Source organism: Arachis ipaensis, chromosome B01 (assembly GCF_000816755.2).
Source record: "Arachis ipaensis cultivar K30076 chromosome B01, Araip1.1, whole genome shotgun sequence".
NCBI classification, from domain to species: domain Eukaryota; kingdom Viridiplantae; phylum Streptophyta; class Magnoliopsida; order Fabales; family Fabaceae; genus Arachis; species Arachis ipaensis.
In genome coordinates, this window is record NC_029785.2 from 45884744 (window position 1) to 45890351 (window position 5608).

Sequence of the window (5608 nt, forward strand, 5' to 3'; positions counted from 1 at the left end):
GAACCTCCAGTTCTCATACCATATTCTGTTGTTATTTTTCAGATGCAGGTCGCAACCCACCTCGGTGAGTTGCATTCATGGTGATAGAAGCGAAGGATCATGGATACTTTTGGAGTCTGTTGTTTTATTTTGTTTATATATCTCTCACTTTTGTATTTTGTTTTGTCCAGAGGCTTGTATTTGAGAGCAAAAAACTTGTATAAGCTTATTTTACTATCTGGATTTTGTATGTTTGTATATAGCTAGCTGGCTTAAACTCTGCGAGTCGTGGCTAGCCTCTTATGATATTATACTCTATACTTTTGTTATATTATGTATATACCTCATGCCTCAAGTTAGTAGCTTCGTTAGTACGCTTTGCGCTTTTAAATCCTGATTTTGAGTTATATCTTTCATCGGGCTTCTAGATAATATTAATTCTTTCTATATATTATATGTATGAGCTTAGAACTGTCGTAACCTTTGATTAACCTTGCTTTACGACGCGAGGTAAAGCTTAGGCTAATTAGGGTGTTACAGTCTCCCTTCTTCTTCTTCTTCGAATCGCAACTCCCTCTCTTCTCTCCTTCCCCTGCTCCCATCTCCCCTTTCTTTTCTTTCTTTCTTTCTTCCGATGGGTGTGTGCGTGTTTTGCTGGGCACAAAAAGGGGGATGCGGCTGCTATGTTGTTTGGGGGTTAAGGTTGAATTTGATAAAAGTTAGGGTTAGAGTTTGTGTATTATAATTGGGGATTTTGGGTTAACCAGGGTTTGGAAATTCCTAAATCAATTTAGGTTATATGATATTATTTTGAAATCTAATTTAATCTCTAAAATTACTTTAAAATATTATTTGTGGTATAAAAATATTAATTGATTCTCTATCAAATACTCTAATTGAAAATATATTACAGTATAACTAATTTTCTTTATTAATAAAACCTAATTAGGGTGTTACAGTCTCCCTTCTCCTTCCTCAACAGTCTTGTTTTTGGTGAGGGATCCTCCACTAGAGGCATCTAGGAGAAGCTTATCTTGGGGATTCACCCCTTGAAAAAAATAGCTAATAAGTACCAACTCGTCAATACGGTGGTGGGGGCATACTTCCAACAACTTCTTGAATCTCTCCCAGTACTAATAAAGAGTCTCCCCATCTCGTTGTATAATGCAAGAGATTTCCTTTCACAGTTTGTCTGTCTTTTGTGGTGGGTAGAACTTTTCCAGAAATTCCTTACGCAGCAAGTCCCAATTGGAAATCACATCTCCCGGTTGAGTATAAAACCATTCTTTTGCTTTTCCCTCCAAAGAGAAAAGGAAAGCGAACACCAAAACTGCTACTTCATCTGCACCATGTCTTCTCGTAGTGGAGCATGCAACTTGAAAATCCTTAAGATGCTTAAGAGGGTCTTCTCCGGGCAGTCCATTGTACTTGGGGAGCAAGTTGATTGTGCCGGTCTTAAGCTCAAAATTTGGATCCAAAGCCGGATACCGGATTTGTATCGGTTGCAAGTTAATACAAGGAGCTTCGGCTTCCCTTAAGGTGATTCTACGAGGTGGATCCGCCATGGTGTCATCACCTGAGTCACTCAAAGAGATTTCAGCGCTCCCCACAGATGAATATAAGGTTTCCTAGTTAATTGAAGAATGATGGTCACGGATTGATGGTGATAGTGAATTGGAGTACTCTTCGAGCAAGCCCGATTCACTATTCACAAATGCTAGTCGGCGTCGAGCTTGCCTAATATGAGTTAAAGTTATTTCTATTTCTGGATCAAAAGGGGCCAAGCTCGGATTTGGAAGCGACCGTGTCATTCAACTGAGGAAGCAATAAAAGCATGCAATTATGAAAAGCAAAACAAGAATGGGCAAATAAACATAAACCAACCTAGCAATTAACAACTACCAAGACTAGCTAGATAGAAATAATATCTACAAATTAGTACCAATTAGCAAACAAAAACCAAATATTCACACTATTCACAACAACCAAAATTATAGCACTCATTGCACTTAAAGTGATTCACTGGCAACGGTGCCAAATTTGATGCAAGGAGATTTACCGTTAATCCAGGTTTTCACAAATTAGAATTCCATCATTGAAAGCATAGCCTAGACCAACGATTAATTCCTAAATCAAATATCAATCTAAAGGATACGTCACAATTCAAAACCAATTCAATTCCGAGAGTTTCAATTCCGGGAGTTTCAATTCCTGGGTCGTCTCCCAAGGACACTTGAGACCAATGAGTGTGCAATCTTGGTTGTGAGGATCATGGGATTTTCAATAAAGGGATAAACATATAAAGCAATAAAAGAACATGCAAAATTGTAATAAATGAACTAATAAAGGAATCAAAGAAGTAACTATGCAATATAGAGAAGTAAAGTGTAAAAGGAACTAATGTAATGTGTGTAAAGGAATTTAAGCATAAAAGGTATCTTGGCTTGGAGTGAGCTAAGGGTCCTTTCCTTGTTGGAACCACAACTATACCAACTAGAATGGATCAATCTCACTTGATTAACCCTCACATCGGAGAGGAAGTTAAATAAGCATAAGTGTTCTTAACCCACAAATCCTAAATTGCTTGATAATTGCCTTAGCAACAACCTAGCGTTAGTGGGAACAAGAACAATTAACAATCCAAAATTAACACTAAATGTTTGACATTCCAACTCTAAGAACCCAATTGCTCACTTTTCCCAAGCCAAGAGATAGAAAACTAGCCCAAAATCATACTTGACATTTTGTCAAACACTTGGTGGGCAAAAACCTTGAACATGGGAAAAATGAGAGAAAGCTTGGAACCAAAAGCAACAAATTATCTCAATCAACAATAAAAACTTAAAAAAGCATGTAACAATCATCAATCATCAAATTCATCAACAAAAAATAGAAATTGCAAAAGAGAAGTAAAATTGAACTATAACTTGAATTATAAGAAAGTGTAAGAACAATGTAACTATAAAGAGTAATAACAAAGAGATACTTACAATGGAAGCTAGCAAAATCCAAGATCAAAAATGGAAATGACACTTGAATGTAAAACCCTAGTAGAGAAGATAATGAAAAACTTAAAGAAAAACTATACTAAAGCTATCTACTACTACTCCTAAAACTACACTAATGTTTTGCTATATTATGGTCTTCATTTTTCCTTCCTTATGAGCTAAATGGCTTCAGAAATGGGCCTCCAAACCACCAAAATTGTGAGTCACGTGAGATTTTAATGAAGGCATGTGCGTCCACCTATGCGGACGCACAGACTTGTGCGTCCGCACACTCTGCCGAAAATCCCTACCCGTGCGTATGCACAGGAAGTTGTGTGCACGCACACTAGGCAATGCTTGATTGAACGCGCGACGCGCACGGTGCGCCCCACGCGCACGCGTGGCTCTGATCTGATGGCTATGCGTACACACACAGGTCTGTGCGTACGCACACTAGGCTGAGCTCTTCTCCTTTGATTCTTCATGCTTCCTCCACTTTGAATGCTCTTCTTCCATTATCTCTAAGCCATTCCTACCTTATACCTCTGAAATCACTCACAAATAACATCAAGGCATCGAATGGAAGGTAAATGGAATAAAATTAATCAAATTAGGCACAAAAGAGCATGTTTTCATAATCATGCACAAATTAGGAGGAAAGTTCAAATGCATGCTTTTTAGTGGAATAAGTGCAAGTTTATATGATGAAATCCATTCAATTTTGACCAAAAATCATCATCAAATATGGATTCATCAATGAGCTTAGAACTTTCGTAACCTTTGATTAACCTTTGCTTTACGACGCGAGGTAAAGCTTAGGCTAATTAGGGTGTTACATTTAGTGGTATCAGAGTGATTCGTCCTCGTGAGCCTGAGGGATGGACCGATTGTGCTTCATTGCATACTCTGTGTGTCTTTTCTTTTATGCTATTAGGTTATCTGTTTGATATTGCATAGCATGCTTGTTTGTGAGTGCCTGTTTGGGATAATTGAAGCACTAGGCTTTTGATATTGAGACTGATTACCTTGATATCGATTGTTTGGTGTAGACAGGAACCCTAATGGCCACTCGCGGACGAGGTCGTACACGTTCACGAGAGAGTAGGAATGAGCAATCGGCCGATAATCATGCTGAGTTCATGGCGGTAATGGCGAATCTTGCAAACACCATGGAGGCTAACGCTGTTGCGACTCTGCAAGCTATGCGGAGGTTAGGTCAATCGACCGGGAATGGGATCGGAAATGGTGAAGGAGATGCAAATGACAATGCTGAAGGGAACGATGATAATATGAGTTGTGCTCCGATGACCTTGGCGACTTTTCTCAAGGTTCATCCTCCAAGTTTCAGAGGATCAACCAATCCCACGGAAGCGGATAACTGGTTCCAAGCTATGGAGCGCGCACTACAAGCACAGCATGTCCCGAACAACCAATACGTGGAGTTTGCTGCTTATTAGCTTCGGAAAGAGGCTCAGCATTGGTGGCAAGCAGAATGCCGCTTACTATAGCTTCAGAATGCCGATGTTCCTTGGGATGTATTCCAGACGGCCTTCTACAAGAAGTACTTTTCTGAGTCTGCAAGGGAAGCGAAGGAGATGGAACTTATGCAGCTGAAGCAAGGTTTCTTATCGGTGGCGGACTACACCAGCCAATTTGAGGAATTCTATAGGTTCTCTAGAGCGTGTCAGGGTGCCCCAGAGACCTATGAAAGTTGGAAGTGTGTCAAGTATCAAAGGGGCTTGAAGGATGACATCATGACTGCTGTGGCTCCTATGGAGATTCGTATTTTCTCTGATCTGGTGAACAAGGCAAGAGTGGTTGAAGAATACGCAAAAATGGTAGCCTTGTCAGGAGACACTCATGAAGGACACACTAGTAGGGAGCGTGACGATTACCTTGGACCAAGGGGACAGAACTTCAAGAAAGATGGACATACTCCTTAGCATCTGCAAGGTCAAGGGAACTTCAGAAGAGACAACAATGCCCAGTTTTACCATATAAGGGGAGATCGTCTGTGTTTTACTTGTGGGAAACTTGGACATATATCTAAGTATTGTCGCCGCGGGAGGAACCGAGATGAGGGTCAGAATCAATAGTCGGGACGTGTGTTTGCCTTGGATGCACGTGATGCGACGAGGTCGGATCCTCCGACGAGAGGTAAACGTATGCTTTGAATATTATATATTGCCTGGACCTCAGGGTAGCTTAGCTCTATATTACAAGGACTTAGAGTTTTGTTGAAAATAAACCATGGGTTACGAGGATTCTAGTGGCGGTAGCGAGGATTCCGGACTTGTGATGACGAGCGATCAGAGTGATGCAGCGAAAACATGCTGATTAGCATTTTCGAGGGCGAAAATCTTTTTAAGGAGGGAAGGATGTAAAAACCGGAGTTTTCATAAATGAAATAAATTAAATGCCCAAATTAGGTTCTGGAAAGTTAGAACGAGAATTTGGGGATTTAAATATGATTTTTGGACTCAGTAGGCTTTTTTGAGTCAAAAAATGCGTTTTCTATGAAAAACCGTAAAAAACTGCGAACCGGCAATCGGACCGGTTAAACCGGTTCAAGTCTGCCCGGTACTGTGCAAGCAAAAGCGAAAATAGTCGGAAACCATAGAAAAATATTAGAAGTCGAAAAC